At 40.4% G+C, this 21,867-nt stretch overlaps 1 long non-coding RNA gene across 1 annotated transcript; it reads right to left on the bottom strand.

Annotated features, from left to right (window-relative positions):
• Nucleotides 1–320: 320 nt before the first annotated feature.
• LOC118596798 lies at nucleotides 321–5,417 on the bottom strand. The gene is made up of 3 exons (XR_004946749.1): nucleotides 5,285–5,417; nucleotides 1,755–1,906; nucleotides 321–375 (listed from the first exon to the last, which is right to left on the bottom strand). It is a non-coding gene; the product is annotated as an uncharacterized LOC118596798 (long non-coding RNA).
• Nucleotides 5,418–21,867: the final 16,450 nt, after the last annotated feature.

A 21,867-nucleotide genomic window follows, 5' to 3' on the forward strand; every position in this document is an offset into this window, starting at 1 on the left:
AGACCTCTAACGATATAAGACAGGTCATATTTTGGAATGCTCACTAGGTGCCAATGGATTTCTTTATTGAAAATAGGTCTTATGAAAACACTATTCAAAGAAAATTGGCTTGTGATACGACCAACATCAGATCATCTCATGGTAGAGCTGTAATAAAGTTTCCATTATCAGATGCCAATAATCTGGTGAGTAGATTATTCACTGGACACAGTCTTTGCCATAATCAGTTTTCACAACAACCAATAAAAATCATTAAAAACATTTCCTGTGTTCAGGCAAAAAAAAAGCAACATCTTTAGGGTATAACAACTTGCCTAAGTTCCCATTGTCAGCTCCGAACCTGTTGGCGGGGCAGTCTTCCTGTGAGTAAGGTCCCTAGAAGGAGAGGAGTAGAAATGAAGACAGGAGAAGCCCAAGAGTACCAACTTCATTGAGTTAGGAGAAATTAAAAAAATGTCTTTTTCTAAATTCATCCCTACTTTACCAATCACCATTCTAGGCACAGCTGGGATATTTGCTGAGTGAAAGGATGTTTTCATCTCTTCTCAAAATATTCATTTGAGACACATTTATTTTATGCAGTTATCATGTGGGAATATTGTAGTGGGCCTTTAAACATCAAACAGAAAAAAAAAATCCTCTGGTCTCTCCCTCTGTAGGATGATATTCACTTGGGGAAGGCAGTGAAATAAACAGAAGAATGGAGAAAATAATTCCCGCTGGCACTAAGGACTATGCAAAAGGCAGGGCCTTGTGAGTGACCCCATGTTCTTATAAGACCGAGAAGGGACAGTAGCACTGATTTAGACAAAAGGGTCAGGTGTTGCGTGACAAGACGTTTCCTGGGGAGACACAGCACACACATGCCTACTCATCACAGATATGGAGCCTACAGCAGACCAAAGTATGGATACCAACAAAGTCCAACTTGGTGAACCAACAAGTTTTATTGAGGTTGCTTACAGAAACATAAATGGCTCAAATACAGCCAGAATTGTTAACAGCTCCTAACAGCCAGGATGCTAGAGCCCAGTGCACAGCCTGCAGGCGTCTCAACTAGATGACAGTGTTGTCTTGGTAACTGTTCTATTGTTGTGAAGAGACAGCATGAGCAAGGCAACTCTTAAAAAGCATTTAATTGGGGCTTGCTTACTGTTTTAGAGGGTTAATCCATGATCATGGTGGCAAGAATCAGACAGGGGTGCTAGGGTAGTACCTGAGAGCTTTACATCATGATGTGCAGGCAGGAGAGACAGAGACAAAGAGACAGAGAGAGAAAGACAGGGAGAGAAAGAGCAAGAGACTTCTGGGCCTAGTATGGGCTTTTGACACCTCATAGCCCGATCCCAATGACACATACCTTCCAATCATCCAACAAGCCCACAACTCCTAATCCTTCCTAAACAGTCCACCCAAACTGGGAGCCAAATACTCAAATACATGAACCCATGGAGGCCATTCTTATTCAAAGCACCACAAAGCATTCTTTCCAGGATGCTTAGCAGTTTTCTGTTCCTTCCAGGCAGCTTGTCTTGATTTGGTGTTGGCAATTTGGCTTATTTGGACTTGACTTGCCCATCTTTGTTCTATACTCTTGGGAGAGAAGGACCTAGTTAATCTGGTCAGTTTTAGGGACTTCCTGGAGCTATTTTGAGTTTTTTACTTTCTGTCTTAAGAAGCTTACGTGAAGCACGCAATGTTCCAATCTCAGAGAAACCTGCCACACAGCACACCATCCCTTCTGTAGTTCTTACATTCTTTCCAGTCCCTCTTCTTCCATGATCCCTGAGTCTTGGAAGAGGGTGATGACAGCTGTCTATCTGTGATGAAGAGTCAGCCACTGGGCCACAGGAACACTCAACAGCATGACCAGTGGTCGTGATTTGAGGCTGACAACAGCGGCAATCTACAGGCATAAGCAGAAATGTTTAAAAGACAGTTTGAAATGCATCACATCCGTCTAGCGAAAAGACAGAAGTTGCTTTTCCACCTCTGTTGTGTGATGTTTTGTTTGTGTTCTGACAAATAAAGCTTGCCTGGAGATCAGAGGGTAGAGCTGGCCACTAGTTAACCATAGAGGTCTGGTGGTCTGTACAGTCAGGAGACAGAAAGTGATAAGGCGGGGCAGAGACAGGATCTTGACTTTTTTGGTTGGAGGATTGAGGGAGGTCTCCATGTATGTATTTAGCTGGGTGTTGGGCCCCCAATGAGTAAAATCCCAGCTACATAGAAGATTAGCTAAATGCCACACACTCAAGGATCCACTGTGATTTGTCAGAAGAGTGGACACTGAGAGAGCCTCTCACTAAGTGAACAGCATCCTAGCCATAGGTGGACACCACACAAGCCTCTCCCACCTGTGTAGGGCATCAACAGTGCATGGAAACTGGAGGCTTTGGGGGAAGCAAACCTGCAGAGAAAATATTGAGAAGACATTTCTGGGTTATTTACCATGTAGTCTCCAATATTCAGTGTTTTAACTCCAGTAATTTTATATGAAAATTTAATGCATTTAATGAATCTATCAAATGTTTCCATTTTAAATTTTTAAGTGCAAGAAATGTGTGTGTGTGTGTGTGTGTGTGTGTGTGTGTGTGTGTGTGTGTGTGTTTAAAATTGGTTTTATCCTACCAATCGTAAAAGAAATGGTCATTTCTACTTTTCCAGATTCTATAGAAGCTGAACTACTAAGTTACAGTTTTGAATTATTTTGACTTTCTACTTTGGGGGTAGATCTTGCTAAATTTCCCAGAAAAGCCTTGATTTTTCAGTCCTCAGTTCTCATCTCAGTAACCAAGGTTACAGGCCTGTGCCACCAGACTACCTTGAACATGATTTTTTTTTTTGGGGGGGGGGTGGATCATATGCAGTCTAATTCATGCTTCTGTTGAATCTATTTAAAATGCTGCAATAAAAGCTTACAGAAAAAGCCTCAGTTTTTTCTTCTTCCTATAATAGTCCTGGGACACAAAGAACATTGCAAGTTAAGAAAAGATTTCACTTAAAAATACAATGATTCAAGGGTTAGGGATTTAGCTCAGTGGTAGAGTGCTTGCCTAGCAAGCACAAGGCCCTGGGTTCGATCCTCAACTCAAAAAAAGCAATGATTCTTAAGAAAATTCAGTCAGTCTTAGAAAGACAAATATCACAAGTTTTCCCTTATTTGTGATTCCTAGATTTTATATAGATACATATGACAAGAAAGTCAAAGACAAATCGTCTAGGGAAAAAAGAAGATTAACAGGCAGGAGGAGGCAAGAAAAGGGGTGGGGGTGTTGAGGGTTTGGGACTGAATACACTCAGTATATAACATATACTTGTAGAAGGACATTTGAAAAATTCAAAGTTAAGTAAGTATGACTTAGGTGGGAAAGGTACTCGATGTGCAAGCTTGGTGAGCTCAAGTTGATCCCTAGAGCCCAAAGAAATGTGGAAGGAAGAGCAGGAACTCCACAAAGTCATCATCTCACACCCACAGGTACGCCACGGCATGGTGCACCTTCACCCATCAGGCACACGCAGACACACTCAATAATTACAATAGCACACACACAATGAAGACTCATGCAATGGCTTTACCCAGCTTGTTCTGGGAGAACAGTGTCTTGTAACCGACAACAATGGCCAAGAAAAGTGCAAGAGGTGGAGGAGAGTCAAAGATCTTCAGCCAGACTTGCAAGAAAAAGCTCCTCTGTAGGAAGGACATTCTGGTTACCATGGCTGCAAACACATAAATTGTTTAGAAATGCAACCTCCTACCTGTCTACAAAATGTCACCTTCACCAGGAATATATGCATCCTAAAGCAAAAAATAAACATTCATCTTTGGGCCTTAAGATCCCTTCTATTTTTATATCCCCCTCCTGCTTTTTCTCCCTAGCTCTGTAGCTCTGACACTTTTTTCTAACTCTATTTGCTTTTCTTACCTCACAGAATACCAGTCTCTGCAATGACCTTTACACAAAGAGTTTACACATGGAGCACCAGTAATAAGTGGAGCCTCAGATCCTCAACCCCATTCCTAAGAGGGTAGGTTTAGGGTTATTCATGGAGTGAAGGAAACAGGGCAATCTGAGCTATGGGAAAAGGTGATTGGAGGTGAGCAAAAGAAAAGTAGTGGGGGCGGGGACGGGGGCCACAAACATCATTAAATCACTGCAGGAACATGTTTCAGAAGTGGTGGTGGTAGAGAGGCCTGAGAGTGTTTTCAGCTTTCTGATGTCCAGAGGTCTCCTGCTGGATACCTGTGCAGACCAGCAGAGAGTTGGTAGTTTCAAATGATCCAATATAGACAGGTGTAGCTTCCAAATGCCTAATGCCTGAAAAGCCACTTCTCTGTTAGCGATCCTATGTTAGAAGTGTTAGGGGGCAGCCAAGTCAATGCAAAATACTACTGAGATGCTCCAGACAGGGTACGACATGACACGGTTCAAATGTGAATGTATCCCATAGTCCCGTGTGTTTGAACACCTGAGCCGGGCTGATAGCACTGCTCCAGGAGGTTCCAGAACCTTTAAGAGACAAGTCCTAGATGATAGAAGTAAAGTTCTGGAAGCTTGCCTTTCAGGCTACACCCTAGTTCGGCTTCCCACCCTCCTTTGGTCAGCCAGACCATCAGAACCTAGTGTCTTGAGTTGCATGCTGGCCAGCAAGCCTTCCTTCCCATGAGGCTGCAACCATGAAACCAGGAGCCAAGCAAACCCTTCCCCTCTCAGCTCGCTTCCGTCTGGCATTGAGTCACAGTGTGGAGAACAGTGACAGACACATTGGGCAACAGACTGAGGTTATAATCCTTCAATTGGATGCTCTTGTGTTTGAAGCCATAGTCCATTCAAATGTATTATTTCAGCATGTTGGTTGTATCCTTTCATGTTCTTTAATTGGAACATAAGTATATCATAAGGTACTCCTGGATGTATTCCCTACAAGTTCCTGGGGCTACTGATTTTTTTTTATTTAAAGATATTTATAGAATCTGAATATTTGCAAGACCAAGTCTGATTAGCTTGCAAATTTTCTGCTGACTACTGATTTTAGTACTTGTGTTGTTGTTAATGATATTTAGATAAATTCTAATGTTCCCCCTACATTTGGTTACAGGTAGACATGGCTTACAGTGTTTGATTATCTCCTTTTTATGTTCATTGTGAAATCAGTCAAGCAGGCAGACATCAAGAAAGACCTGGTAAGAAAAACTACACAAAGGGCACTCCAAACAAGTGATAGACTCTCTGTCCCCACAAAGAGTTGACAGCTCTCTGAACAGGCAGGCAGCATGACTGACCTCACATTTCCAGCCTCCAAAGTATCAGTTCTCTTGTCAATCACGTAGGCAAGATGGCAAATGCCCACGCTCTGCATTTAGCTTTAGAAAATCTGTAGGTTTTTAGCCATGCTTGTTTGCAGCAGTCCAGATCACAGCCCATCCATATTCTATCTGTATCATCTAGGCAACACCATTAGGATCCCAACAAAACCCTGAGCAGGGGTGAGTTGGTCTGCTCAGTGTGCTGAATAAGAATGAATGTGTTCTCCAGACAACAGCTCTGAGAAAGAACACAAGTTGGAAAACAGGGAAGGAATTCAAGTACTGTTTGTTTCCTTTTTCAACTTGGCTGTTCTACACTCTCTTCCCTGGGATGCTATTTGTATGTATGAATTGGTTTATTTTTTTAAAACAAGTCCACAGAGGGACATTGTTTTATTGTGGTTACAGCCTAGTCTGTGGAGGCCCCGAGCCTCCCATGGTGAGAGGAAATGAAGGCTGCCTGCATCTTTCAGAGGCTTCTAATACAAGTATCTCCTTTCATCTTACACAAGGAATACCTTACCTACCTTGCCTATCCCCAGGAGAAGCCTACTGAGATGGCTTCAGTGCTAACCCATGGCACTTAAAGCAGGCTGATTCTACCAATGGAGCAAAATTTGCATTTTTATCAACAAATGACAAGATAAAGTAATTTTCCTGCCTCTCACAGAGAAGTACTTCCTTCATCCTAGGCTCATTGCCTACAGGGTAAAGCTCCTCATCAAAGCTTACAAATAAAAATTCTAAGGTCCTTCATCCAGAGAAGGCTAGAGTTTCCTGTCATTTGACAGACTGTGTTCTCAAACATTTCTTGCTTTTCTGACTAAATGCCTTTCTGTGGCCCTAACATTTGCTTGCTAAGGAAAGCACTATCTAGAGCTACCTAGGTAAGCGTCTTCTCAGCCTTGATCCCTCCTCACAATAGATGGAGACATGGCCTCCCTTCCTCACCTTGCTTGCTGCTACTTCCCTAGCATGCTCTTTCTTGGAAGCCTCGACTCCAGAGAGCCCTCTTGAAGATCGCACTTGGCCCTGGTGAATGCTCATGAGTCCAGACTGAGCTGGGAAAGGTACATGACTTGGAGACTGGTGGACTGAAATAAACAGAGCTCTGGTTTAGAACCCGATTTTATTACCTTGAAACTTCAGCAAAATTATGTTAGCAATAGAATCGTTGATTTCCTCATCTTCAAGTGACAGAGAGTCAATTTTTCCCTGATTTAGTTATGAGAATTAATTGCTATAATAAACACAAATGGTTACTATGGTACCTGAAACACAACCATCACTTGAATATCAATTCTGCCCTGGAAACTTGACCCTATAGGGACAGGGGCCATCTTGGGTTGATCCACATTATTACAATGATGATCTTATTAGCCAATGCCTAGTACTCCATACTCATCACATACTCACTGGTCCCTACATTATATTAATTAATTCATGTGGCATTCTCAGAACAAATGGGAAGTCAGAATGTGCCCATTGCGATATTAGAAGTGTTCCTAAGTGGAAAGTCAGAGATCATTTAGAAAAAAAAATCGACTATTCCTATCAATAAAGGATTTCTATAAAGAGTCAATGAAGTAACATGTAGTGCTTAACAGTTTAACAGAAGGAAATATCTTCAAATCATGTAGTTCCAGCTTTTTGACATTCAGCCATTCACTTGCCTCGCTGGTTCCTAATGCGAATTCTTGGGTAAAAACTGGTGATGTAAATTTCAAAGGATTGTTGTGATTGCTAGGAAGCCCATGTGAAAATCTGCTGTTTAGAAGATTCATAATAAATGGCTTGTGATTAATATTACCTCTGGATCCTGCGACATGTGTTAAACTAAACATCCTGAAACTGTCTCAGAACCTTGAGTCCCTGTAAAATGAACCACAGACCAAACAAACTGAATCCTAATTTAGGGGTTCATGTTTTAACAGCCAGTCACAGCAACAGAGCTTTAGCCAACACAAGCTGCCAACTGGTCAACCCATGCCCAAATTATGCAAATACAAAACTGTAACCAGTTAAGCTTCATCTGACCCCCACTTTCATTTGCTGTGCATAAATGCTACCTGCTCAACAGGAAGAGCCCCCTCATATACAAATTATTCTTAGATAAAATAGTTCTGATAATTTGTTGCATTTTTCATTAATGACACATGGGAGATGAGTATAGCATCTTGTATTTAAACTTTATTTTGCAATTTTAGACTAGTTGTTGATAAAGCTAAAATATATCAGGGATATGCTCACTTATGCTGCTGAGATGTTGGAATATTGAATGAAGAGTTAAGTAACACATTATTATAGCTTAACCTATAAGATGCAATCAAGCCAGACTCTCAACATAACAGTTGTGTTTTAAGTCTACAATCTCACTGATGTAAGTGTATTGTCAAAAGTTACAAAAGATATAAAGTCCGCTTTGGGGGCCCTATGACTGTCAGTCAGAGCCCTTTATGATTTGGACAGCAGTTTCCATTTTCTTAAGTTCTAGATGTTCCCTTTGACCCTTTTGAATTCTTCTGCTGTCCTTGTCCCTTTGAAGAAAGGTCAGTATTACAATGCCCATTTCCATCCCTGCAATGAGATATTTCTTGAAGCACTTCGTGTCTTTTGTTGTTTTTACTTCTGTTCAACACGACACCATCTGGCAATGAGCACCATCTGAGTGTAAGAAAGGATTTTTCAAAGCTTGCTTTTATGTTGAAAACTAAAGGAAAAATATTTTTAAATTGATTTATAAAAAGAAAGGTTTATATGCAAACAGCAAGCTGTTGTGTTTCCTTTTCAGGCTCTGTGAACCCATGGTGGCAACCATAGATCCCAATCTACCACAAGAAAGTGTTTCCAAGGCAAAAGGTCTAGTCAAGTTGGGATGTCATTGTCTGATTTGAGCAATAGGCTTGTCCTTGAATCTTCTCCATAGGGGTGGACTGTACTCATTGATTTGGGCATAGGTTACAACTTCCTTTCTTAGCTGCACCAGTGAGGACCATCAAAGCACCTGATTGGAAAGTGCGGAAGAGTTAGATCCCTTAGCCCAAAGCCAAGAGGATGTGAGATGAAGAGTTAAAAGCAGAGGATAGCTAAGGGACTGTCTGCCATTGGATGGCATACTACTCCACAGAGTCAATTCTGTTTCTCTGCGTGTTCAGCTGTTTGGTCCTTTGTAGGCTATTACCAATGTAGCCCCTGGTGTATGGTAGGCACTCAAGCAGCATGTTGTCAGGATTTCCCTCCCTCAGTTGTTTTTCAAGACTTTCAGGCAGGGTGACCTTGTAAGGACAGATCATCCCAGTGCCTTCCTAGTTCAAGCCAAGTAAAAATCCTATCCGTTATGACCAAAGGGTCCATCACAACTGGCCTCCTCATCCCTCTCTGTCCTCATCTCCTGATATTTCTTCATCTCAGTTGCTGCTCCAGCCTCACCAACCTCCTTACTCTTACTTTAAACATTGGGATCTTTAATGTGCTCCCTCTTCCTGGAGCCCTCTTCCATCCAAAAGGCATGAGTTCACATCTTTCTCTTTGACCCTTCCCGGGCCACACCCACCTTAGTTATATCCTACTTAAGGAGCCTCAGATTCTGTTCCCCCGTTCTCTGTTGATCTTTTTCCCATTGCATTTTCATCGTGCAAAATCCTAAGGCTAATTATTAATTATTATTGTATGTTGTATTCTTGTCATTAAAATACAACTTTTTAGGCGATCTAAGGTTTTAGAACTTTTTCCCTTCATATCCTCAGGACCATAAATATGGAGTGTATAAAGATATTGATAAGTATTGATTATAACAATAAATGGCATTCCACTTCTATCTATCTGTCATCACTAGATCTAACATGGGTGTTACTAACATCATCTTATCATTTCCCCAAAGCTCAACACATGTTCAGTAATAAGTAAACAAAAGTGAGTAGGGGCTGGTCTTGTGAGTATTCATGAAAAGTATATGCTAAGAAAAAGCAAGGAACTCTTCCATTACATTGAATTGCCAGTTATCTCAGAAAGAGAAATAAGTTCATATGAATTTCAATTTTGATATGACAAGTTTTTAGCTATTATATTATCCTGCACATGAGAACTTATGTGTAGAACAGTTTATCATTGAGCATATCACATCACAGCAAAAGATTCACACCAGCACCAATATACTAGAGAGAATTAGAAGATTTCTAAATCTCTGTTGTTTTCACCGAGTTTTCTGTGGTAAAGAATTAGAGGCAGATGTCTGAGCTAAGCCAAGCTTGAGTGGGAGGGGGGAAGGACTGGCCCAGAGTGATGCAGCTGCATGGGCTTCTGGGCCTCATTCTGGCTCTGGCACACCAGGTGGGCCAGCCAGCATGACTCAGTTTGAAGCCCCCTCACAAGACTTGGCTAGAGTGACTTCCTGCCCCAGTCACACTTGGCTCAATACCGAAACGGGCCAAAGCCTGCTGAAGAAACCATTAGCAGATGACAGAGTAAAGAGCTGGAAGGAGAGAGAGGAAATAAGGCAAGAACCAAAACCTGCTATTAAAACATTGATTCCTCATAAATGTCATCATTTTTTACATCATTTTATCAACAGAGCTCTCACTGAAGACGTAGGAAAGGCTAGAAATTCAATTAAGGTTTTCCTGTCCTGGACACACTTACAAACCCAGTGGACAGCCCAGAATACTATTACAATCCTAACAGCTATGAACTTGCTCATTTCTAAAACCGATCCAGAGAACCTGGTGCAATTGGTTTAGTCTACTACGATGATAAATGGGAGATTTGACTTTATCTTATTACTTGGATATTTGTCTTAACTTTTATGGGAAATGTAAATTTATAATGGGCATCATCGGTTGTGACAAAGACTAGATACAAGTGGAATCTCATTGAAAATGTGTTAGCCTCTAACTTCCTGTTTTAGATGATCTGGGTTAATACCGACTTTGAAATTTTCATTGCTATCATACATCAAGTATGGTGGCCCTTCCTAAGTCATAAGGTACTAGTCTTAAGTATTAGTTACTTTTCCATGGCTATGATAAAACACCATCACCAAGGCAACTTTACAGACAAAAGAGTTTGTTTGGTGAGGCTTTTTCCTCTCAAAGTCTTCTCCCACTCACACACTTCCAGCCTGGTTGCACCACCCAAAAACTAAACAAGCAGTGATGCTAACTGGGAACAAAGTGTCTAAATGCCTGAGACTACGGGGGACATTTCTCATTCAAACCATAGTGTTGCAACTCATATTGATACCTCCTACACATCAAACAAGCACGGTGTGCTCTTGCACAAAATTCATCTAATCCTTACAGCACCTCTATAGTTTAGACATCATTCTTATTCCCAGTTGTTACCAGCTAAGAGGAATGGAGACTGGGAGGTTGAATGGACTGCCTTCAGGCACTAGCTTGCAGTCTGCAGAGTCAGGACTGAAACCCACACTGCCTGGATTCTCAGACATTAGCCATCTCACTGAGCATAGGCATTTTTGAAAGGTTTATTTATTTTTCTTTTATGTGCTAAGATTTTTTTGCATACGTGTACGCATGTGAACCACATGTAGGCAGTGCCCAGGGAGGCCAGCAGAGGGCACTGGCTCCTCTGGAACTGGGGTTACAAACAGCTGTTAGCTGTCATGTAGGAGCTGGGAACCAAACCTGGGTCCTCTGGAAGAGCATCAAGTGTTCATGACAACTGAGCCTTCTCTCTAGCTCCCATAGCCATTCTTAACAATTAGTGACTTTTTCGAGGCTTCAGACTCACAACTCGAAAGTTGGAAATTGAGGATACTGCATAAACATTTCAGTACATCTCCAATCCTTTCAAAGCTCAATACCAATACAAGCTGCTGCAAAGAGGGAGTGCATTGGACTCAATACTCAACTACTACCCCAAATCTTTGTCCTCTATTGATGTTTTTCCAGCTGGTGGTTCTTGACATTGATTTTTATTGTCATTTCTGACCATAAATATTAGTTATTCTATTTGACTCTGGGAGCTCCTGTCACATCACAAAAGTGGCATTGTTGAATACTTTTAATATAACTTAGGTTTCAAAACTGGTTTAGGGCTTGCTTTTCTGATTAAAAACCTAAGACTAACCCTGGTGTTTTTTCCATCCATCTGCTCTATGGCTGGAATAAAACGTCTCAAGCCTATAACCCAATTGAATGTTAATAATTCCATTTAACAAGTACAACACATGCTCAAATGTATAATGTCACAGTGTTCCTCCAGGGTCTATGGCCAACATTTCTTATCCTTGTAAACATCCCAAGACCCTTGGGCATCTCAGGATGATGGAGTGTACACTTAGAATCCTCTGAAAATGTTAACAGCCCCACACCAGCACACCAAATGCTCATCTTCGGTTTTGTTTTTCACTTTGTTGGACTGTAGAGTGGCTAAGTTTCCAAATGTTGCTGCCTTCTAAACTGCTCTGTGCATCACCATAGGGACTGCTGACAGCTCTCCAGTCACTCCTGATCTCCTGCACAGCGGCACCTTGGGTTATTAAATGGGGAAGGTCTCTCTCCTGACTAAGCCAAAAAAAATAAAAATAAAATACAAAATAAGAATTTGCTTTGCATAAATGTCATCAGAGAATCTTTATCCAGCAACTGATGGAACTAGATGCAGAGACCCACAGCCAAACATTAGGCATAGCTTAGAGAATCCTGCAGAAGGGGAAGAAGGATTGTAGCAGTCAGAGGGATCAAGGACATCATAAGAAAACCACAGAATCAACTAATCTGGGCTCATAGGGGCCCACAGAGACTGAAGCAACAACCAGGGAACTTGCATGGGGCTGATCTAGGCCCTCTGCATATATGTTATGTTTCTGTAGTTTGGTCTTCTTGTGGGGCTCCTAACAGTGAGAGCAGGGGCCATCTCTAACTCTTGTGCCTGCTCTGGGGACCCTTTTCCACACACTGGGTCCAACCTTAATATGAGGGAAGGTTTCTACACTTATTACAACTTATATGTCATGTTTGGTTGATATCCATGGGAGGTCTGCCCTTTTCTGAAGAGAAATGGAGGAGGAGTGGGTCAGGTTGGGGGTGGAAAGGAGAAATGGGAAGAGTTGAGTTAAGAGAAACTGCAGTTGAGATGTAATATAAGAGAAGAATAAATAAAAAAAATTAAAAAGAATTTGCTTTTGGAGTGAAATAATTAGAACTCGTTGAGTATAAATTGTGTACTGTGTATTGGGATGTAAGGATTAAGAAATAATAATAGCAGCTTCTCATGCTATTAAAATTTAGCTCCTTTAATTGTTACAGCATTGAGATTAGCCTTATTTTTATTCCTATTATATACAAAAGGAGATGGAGGCATGGAAAATTCCCGTGTCCAAAGTCACACAGCTCATCTGGAAGAGCTGCATTCTAATTCTGACGTCAGCTCGAGCCTGGAGTTCTGGCTTTCCACCACTCCCCTCCTGTGCTGTGCAAATAAAAAACTACAATGCTGTTCACACTTATTCCTCCTCCGGAGTTTCAGAGAGCCGTCGCTGGCGGATGCCCTTGAGTTCCTTCACTGGTTGGGACTCCAGATTGGGCCATGCTGTGACTCTGTTTACTGAGCAGTGTGGAGGCATATTTACAAACACCCAGAACTGACAGAAACATCTTGTCTGTGACCAAGGCAGGAACCTGGAACTGTCCATGAAAACTTCTGGTGACTACAACCACTAAGTAAAAAGACAACCAGTTCCTTCCTCATTCCTGCAGAGGCAGGAAGCATCGCTCTCCTCCTATCAGTGTTCAAGAGGAATTCTATCGATTCAGGTTAGCAGTAATTCCTCTAACATGGATGCTTTCTGTTTAGCAGTTTTCCACCTTCTGAACTCAATTCTGTTCCTTGCACATTTCCCCACCTGTGCTTATATTATTTAGGATGGAACTGGAGGTCTCTACCCTCATGCAAAATTCTATGTTTTGATGGTCCTTTGCAGATGGACTCCTCCTTGTCCTCGTCAACGAGTTCCTTGGGCTCTTTCTTTAGCATTTTTCAGTGTTCTTCTGTTTCACCAGGAGTGTGTTTCTGAATCAGTTGCTCTTCCAGAATCCAATCATCACAGATGTGCCCTTTTGTGACTATATACATGTAAACTTTAAATCATGATGTTTTCTGGTCTTCATGACAGCAAAAAATGACCAGTGTTTTGAAAACACTCCTATTAGCCCTAAAACTGTTTAGAAATGTTGTACATAGTTTTTGAGACCCTGAGAGGGCTTTGAGCAAAACTGTCAGGTAAACTCATAAGTGACTTTTGGTTTCCTTTAGAAGTGAAGGAATAAAACTTTGTTTTTATGTGTTGTGAAGAACATGTACAGTGTAGACAGTGGGATGCTAAATTTGAAGTGGAGTGAAGGAATTGAGCAGTTTTAACTACAAAAAAAAAAAAAAAAAAGACAGATAAATAGACAACATGATTAGGTCAACCTGTAAGCTTGTTCCATTTCCCAAAACAGAGGACATGCTGAAGGAAATCAGGCTTTGTTCTCCAACGTTTTAAAAAAGACATATAAAAGATATTTTTTAAAGCTATATTTCATTCCAGAAATTATAGGATTATAATTGTCCAAAAATGGCATTTTTTTTCTATCATTAAAATGGCTTTTTGTGGTTTTTCTAACTTCTGAAATATATGTATTTATAGGATCTAATGAGTGGGATTCTGACATTCAGGTCCTAAACTGTGTCTAAAGTTCTTCCCAGATAGGAGTGTCTCTCACTGCTGAGCATCTTTACTCACTGAATCATCTAGTTAGCCCAAATTTTTACTTATTAAAATCTGTAAATGTCTGTATGCTTTCATCTTAAGCCAGCAATATGCTGGAATTGAAAATTATGATGATTTAATACCTATGTGAATTTTTCATCATGCATGAACAATATGTTGCAATTTGTGTGTTTTTATTTATTTATATTGTATTTGTGTATGTGTTAGGCAGCACAAAAATATGTGTACCACTGTGTGCTCTTACTTGATGAGGCCAGAAGTAGGTGTTCAGCCCCATAGAACTAGAGTTACAGACCATTATGGGCTGATATGTAGGTTCTGGGAACTGAACCTGGGTCCTCTGCAAAAGCAGCAAGTGCTCTTAACCATGGAGCCATAACTCTAGCTCCTGTTTTTAAATTGTATATAATTTTTACATATTTTAAAGATATATGTTCTCTCTCTCTCTCTCTCTCTCTCTCTCTCTCTCTCTCTCGTGTGTGTGTGTGTGTGTGTGTGTGTGTGTGTGTGTGTGTGTGTGTCTCTATGTGCGCGCGCGCATGTAAGCTCTGGTTGGTATTTTATTTCAAGTTCTTTCTTATTTTATATCCATGTTCTTGCTGATGGGCATTTGCATTCTTCCTGTCTTTGTCATATTAGGCCTTTGGTGTTCTTGAATTGAATGTCAACATTTCCACACAGCATCAACATCACACAAAGTCATCTGTGACTGTGACAGTATAGGATAAAAAGCAGTACTGTATGATCATGTGTAGTATAGAGAAAAACCATGAGCACTGTTTAAATGACTAAATCATGTCTATCCTGACAAAAACAAGTGCTGGTTCATCTCCAGTCACAGCTTCAGACATCTCCAGACTCTCCTCCTAGATAATATTGAATAAAACACTGACTTATACTCAGCTCAGCACTAAGCTTTTTAAAGCCTTTTCCAAGTCACTTAGCGTGGGTTCTAGTTGATCCCTGACAACTGTTTTCTCTGGCCTCTGTCTTGAACTGCCCTACAACACAGCATAAGAAGTACAAGAAGCATAAGAAGCATCCTCCCTCAGCACAATAAATGCACATTAGCCTTAGCTGTGTTCCTAGTGGCCTTGGCTGCAGAGTCCTGACGCTAAGGCAGGGTAACATCTCTTCTCACACACACTGGTCAGAATAAGCATCAGGAGTATAAACTAATTTCAGGGAAAGCCTGTGTTTTCTATCATTTCCATGTTTTCCTGAATGATTTTTCTCATACTCATTGCTTGTTTTTCTATTGCACATCTTCATCTTTTGACACGTGCTCGTATTTTTTTTTTATATTTTCAGTATGTCCAACTTTTTCAACTAATACAAACCAATTGGAAACTGTTCTTCAAAAAATAAAAAAGTAATTTTTATTCATTATTTAAAAAAACTAGGAACATATTCAAGTACATTAAATCAAAGAAAAGTAAAAATTATTTCCTCATCCTGTCCTTACAAAAAAGGAACTTGAATTTCTGCATGACTTATGAGTTTTTGAAGTGTTAATTTGGGGGCTAGAGAGATTGTTGAATGGGTTAAACACTTGCCTCCCCAGTGTGGGGAACTGAGATCTGCTTCACAGAACCCAGTAAGGGAATCATGGTTAAGCATCTCCTACTGTGAAAGCAGAGATAGGCCAAGCCTGGACTCTCATAGACCAGCTAACCCTACCTGCATTAGAGCAGAAAATTGCTGAGGTTCTCCCTCAAACATGGTGAAAACGGAAGACTAGCACACAAAGTTGTCCTCTGACCTCCACAAGCACACTGTGGCATATGTTAATGTGCATGCTTGTGCAACACACACACACACACACACACACCACTGCAGTGCTAATTATGGAATCAAAAAATTATCAAATATCAGTTATTTTGCTTATCTAATCTCACCAGTGATCAGTCACTAAATTGCTCCCCCAAAGTCACAAAGAACACTTCTTTAAACACATTAGTAGTCATTTTTCTTGTCCCAGGCATGACTTGGACTCTAAAAATTTGTCAGATTGCAATTTTTCCACACATATTCTATGTACTCTTCTTGGTTGAAAACGAGATGATCAGTCACTCTGTGCCGACTGTTCAAGTGAGTCCCAAGCCTGGTTCATCTGTGTTTTTTCTCTTTTTGTTTGCACAAGTAGGATTTGAAAAATGCATGTGGGATTCACAATTCCTACTGCATCAGTCATGATTTCCCATAAATGCAGGAACAGTTATATGAGGTTCTGGACAGCCGTGCGTGGTCAGACGTGAGACAGATGTGTGTGCACAGCTGCTTGTGTTTAAGGATGGAATACAGATGTAACCAGGGGGAGATCGACTTGGTTTGGTGTTGCAGTATTTTCATGGACTATATTCAAAGGAATATCTGTCATAACTGAAAACAAGGAGAAATTTATCAGAAACAGAGCACAATCCCTTCCCTTGAGCCAGGGTAAACAAAACCAATATGGGCCTATCAACTATAGCCTTGTAAAATAAACTTCTCTGTTTAAAAGGAAACCACCTTATTTATTCATTAAGACACTGGATAATATTCCCCCAAGTGGGACAGTACTGTCTTCCATTAAGTTAGAGAATGAAGATGGGTTTTTCTTATTTGTCACTGTCAGAATTGCTATTGTGTTTAAGGCAAAATACTAGAGAAGAACATTCTGTGGACATGCCCTCACTGTCTTCACAACGTGGCCCCCTTCCCAGCTAAGACAGATCAGCAACCTCCTTATGTAAAATTATATCTGAATGACTCTACTAATTTCCTGGTATGTTTCTTATATAGTTTTCTAGTATATTCCAGTGGAAACCAATTTCCAGCAAGATGTTTTTCTCTGCAAGACATAAAATCACAAGAGTAAAACATTTACACATCTGAGACTTGAGGTGCCAAGATGTCTAGAGGAAACCTTAGAATTTGTTTTATGGATATGAAGATCCAGAACTCTAACGAGCCCCCAGGAAAAGGGCTGAGAGGGGACTTTGTTAAATTCTCTACTTTTTAATCTATTAAGCTCAGGCTAATAAGAAAAATCTATTCTGTAATTCTTAGGTAAAATTATTTATAAATCAGAATTCATTCTACAAATTCATTCTACATTAGTCTACGAATAAGTACATATATGTATATATTATACATGATTGTAGAAGATAAAATGAGCACTCATTTTCACACCTTATCTGCTGAGATTTTCATCATCTCTACCCTTCCTTTACTCTCCCCTGGGCTTTTTCTTTGAGAACATTCCTTTAAAAGTTCAGAGCAGCTCTTCAAAGTAACTGCACACTTTGTGTAGAGGGTACTGTTGTTTTGATGAGAACCCTAGACCAAGTTCTTTACAGAGTGTGTTTAAACAAATCCAAGACGTGGAGGTACCCTTAAGAGTGAAACACTACACTTTATTTACATAAGTGTGGACTTTAAAGAAGTGTTTGGTTTGGTTTTGTTGTCAACCCGATAAATCATATTGAGAATCGTAGGTGACTAACGACGTTGAAGACCCAAAGTCAAAGCCTTCTCTTTCAGCCTCATCTCTGGTTATATTATTAAAATCATGTGACAGAAACAAAAGCTTGCAAAACAGAATGGCCCACAAATCCAGAATTCCAATCTACTGTACAAACAGAGAGTCCAGCTAAGTTTTATAGGCTTTCAACAATTAGGGAAGACCTTTGATACACACAGGCAGCATTTTGTTAATAATTTCAGAATATTTGTGCTATGTGCATACAGAGAAATTAATGTGAAAATAAAACAAAAAAAGAACATCACAAGGTAAATTTGAAATTAGCACATGAAACCACTTACACGGAAGTGTGTGCGGTCTAATGATTATTGCGGTTGTCCCTGATACCTGGCAGTATTATGATCCAGAGGAGACAAGGCTTTCTGTGTGCTTTCTTAGACCTGCTTATTCCCTGCTCTCCTTATTTATTTCACTCTGAAATATGTCAAGAATAAAGACAGAGAAAATTAGCAAATTCATGAACCAGATGCTACAGCAACTCCCAAGGAACCTCAGACAGTGTTTGATGATGTCGGTTTTAGGGTCTTCCCCTTTCTGACTAATGTTTTGCACTATGTTGTCAGACAGCAACATGAATCCCACATGGAAAGCCATGAAACCTCTAAAGCAGTGGTTCACAAATCGTGGGTCAAGATCCCTTTGGCAAACTTCTATCTCCTAAAATACTTACATTACAATTCACAACAACAACAAAATTATAGTTATAAAGTAGCAATGAAATTTATTTTATGTTGGGGGTCACCACAATAGGAGGAACTGTATTAAAGGGTCACAGCATTAGGAAGGTTGAGGACCACTCCACTAAAGGCGCAAGGCTCCTGTGTGACACCCACATGGGCAATGCTTACTGTTCCCAGGTGCTGTCAATCTCTAGTCACGTGGACAACCAGAACAACACATCCTAGTCCATCCACTGACGTCGTTTTTGAATCTTTCTCTGTGGAAACAGTCATTTGCTAGTGTACACTTGTTTCACATATGTATTTAAATCTGTAATTTTATCTCAATATCACATTGTTGAAATTTAGAGATATTGATTTTTCAGTTACGGCTGTTTTTAGACAGAAATAACTAATTTGGAGGCTCATGTGCCCTCTTTATGAGGCTTATGCTCTTTAGGAAGTATGCATACAGTGTAAATGATCAAACATTTTCCACAAGTATTGCATAGAACTTCAAAATATATAAAAGCATATTATGCTAAATAAGGAAAAGCTTAATAATGTATACAGAGACACTGCTAATATTTGGAATTATGATTGTCAATAATATTGATTTTAATAGTTGAAATGTTGCCCAAATATTCAAAGAAAGTCGTAATGAACTTACATAACGCTTTGTGAAAAAATTGTATCTAGTATTATTTTTTATTTTCAACTAACAGGTAAAATTGTAAATTGTACAAACACAAATGCAAAAGGAAGCACTAAGTAAAATCCATTCACAGGCTCACACACTTTGTCCCTAAATTAGTGACATTGTGTTAAAAAAGAATCAAACACAAAAAGGAGACAGACGGACGGACAGACAGACAAATGGACAAATGTGCAGATTCTTCATTTCCATCTCAGTGACAAAGTGTGCAAGCAAAGCTACCTGAGGAAGAAAAGCTTCATATAGCTTCCTGGCTTTGGGGGTTTGGGCATAGGGTCACTGACCCCATTGCTGTGGCACAGTGCTGAGGCTGACCAGCATGGAGGGAAGGATGTGCTGGAGCAAAGCCATTCACTATGTGGCAGCCAGGAAGAAGAAAGCCAGGTGCAGAGGAACCCAGGACAAGATTCAGCCCCTGGATGCACCTCTAGTGTCCCTGCCTTATCACTAACAATTCCAGTGACAAAAGCTGTGTCATACCCCGTGTGTAGAAAGATTACACCATAGAATAAACACGGTGTAATGTTCCTAATTGTTTCATAAAGGTAGGTTTGTGGGGATCTATTGGTGTGTGGTTACGTGTTGTTGCTGTTGTTATTGTTATTGTTGCTGCTGCCACCACTGCTGTTTTGGGGTATGGGGAAATGAAATTTTGGAGAAGGAATGAAAATTTTCAAAAGTCATCCAACTGATACGTGGCAGGCTGAAGCCAAGACTGGTATCCTACTGTATGTCACTCAGTACAGCAATAAAGAAATAGCACGCCATTACACCAGTCACATTCCTGTTACTATGATAAAATGCCATGACCAAAGCAACTTATGGAAAGAAGTTGGCTATTTGGTTGATGATTCCAGAGGGCTAAAAGTCCACTGTGGCTGGGAAGCATCACAGCAAGCAGCAGGCATAGTATCATGAAAAGAAGCTGAAGGTTCACGTCTTGAACCACAAGCACAAAGCGGATAGAGCAAAGGAGAAATGGTGTGGGTCTTTTCAACTCTCAAAGTCCACTCCCAGTGATATTCTCCAGCAAGGCCATACCCCTCAAATCCCACCCAAACAGTGTTACCAACTGGAGATCAATTACTGACACCCTGGAGTCTATGGGAGACATTTATCATTCAAACCACCACACCAGCTACTTTAAATTTCAGATTAAACACCAAATAATTGTTGAGTGTATGTCCTATGGAATTCCAGGAATACACACATACTAAGCGCATATTTGTTTATGCATAAACATCTGGACAGGTTGTCTTTTCCTTGCTAACCCTACTCAAAAGCAGTCTGGAGTCTTAATTCTCTGCAACTTTGATTTTCAAAACCAGGAAGGTCTACCTGGATCGAAACCAGAAAATGAAGAACGGGTTAATTGTGGTGTTGCCCTCGGAGCTGTTTAATAGTTCAGAGGTTCTTAAGCATGAATGAATACAGGGTCTACAGGGGTGATTATTGGGAATGCAGGTTTCCTGTGAGAGTCTTGGTGAGACTTAGAACCGTGCATCTGCCACAAGCACTCCAAGTGTTTGTGATATTGGTGGTCTGGGGCTTTAGCCCTGAGAAAGAATGAAATTGAAAGGTCAGTGGAGTTACTGAGCGTGGGTCATTTTAGGGACTATATAGTGTGTCTAAAATGATGACAAATGGAACTGGATAAAGAAGCTGGGAGGATTCAAGGAAACTTAATGTCATGACCAGTATTTTTTTTTCCTAAGGTATGGCAAATAGTTAAAGTCATTATACATATGGTAGTTAGCTACCAGGCTTCTGGGCAATGGTCATTGTCATCAAGTCTTAGCCCTGATTTCCTTCCCTCGCAAAGCCAATCGTTTCTAATTGCAAAGCTAATGTGTAACTCTTCAGGTTGTATTCAAGGCGCAGACACCCAATCATCCTGATTTTCCAAACACTGTATGGCCATCCTGTAGTCTGAGAAATTAGAACGAGAATCAAATTTAGTAAATCAGGACAGCAATGTTTTTTTTTTTTTTTTTTTTACTAAATGCTTGGGAAGTGCCTAAATCCCAAGAAATCTTAGAATCCCGTAAGTAGGTCATTTTGTGATTTTTGTCCTCCAGTCTTTTCAACATTATCCAAACCACTTTAGAATCCAGTCGTAACTGTCACACTACCTCCTTTCTCTAAAGGTGTACGCCATTTTAAAATCTTTTGGTAATAAGATGGCCAATTGAAAGTATCCACTCCTAGCTGCAGTCCCACTGTCCTAAACGGGCTGTATGGTTGGTTTTGTTGTCTGTTTTGCTTCAAAGAAAGAACGGGAGACTGGAACTAGTCAATAACTGACTGTGACTTTAAACCGTCTTAATTTTGTATATCGCTCAAATAATTTCCCTAATTTGTTTTTTATAAGAGGAAAGACAGTGTTAAGCAGGTCTGTAACTGCAATAAGTCTCAGAGCCCTGCCTCGTGTAAACAGGCACAGCCAAACCCCTGAGAGATGATTAGGATGAATTATTTCCCAGCCTGGATATACTCTGAGACCTCCTCTTTAAAAAGCCTCTTGGAGATGGCCCTGCTGTTCAATCACACACACACACACACACTCCTGTACATGTGGAGGGTAGGGGAAGAGGCACCCTACTCTCTGACCTGATGGTGGGAGGTGGTTCCTGATCTTGCCATTACACATTTCAGTGGAACATTGTGCCCCCATCTCCTTCCTCTGCAGGGATATCCTCTTCCATGTCTAGACAGCTGAGCTCCTGTGTAAATGGGCTGCTTCTATGTTGCCCATGCTATGAATTACAGACTAGATGGCATGAGGACAAGAATATCTTTTTTTTCCCCCTTTCTAACATGTGATATGTGGTTTGTTTTAAACTTGTCCTCAGTGGAATTTCAGTTTGCTTAAGAATATTTTTTTCTTTTCATATTTGAGGTAATAGATATTAGAAGTTTTTTCCA

Source organism: Onychomys torridus, chromosome 16 (genome assembly GCF_903995425.1).
Source record: "Onychomys torridus chromosome 16, mOncTor1.1, whole genome shotgun sequence".
NCBI classification, from domain to species: Eukaryota; Metazoa; Chordata; class Mammalia; order Rodentia; family Cricetidae; genus Onychomys; species Onychomys torridus.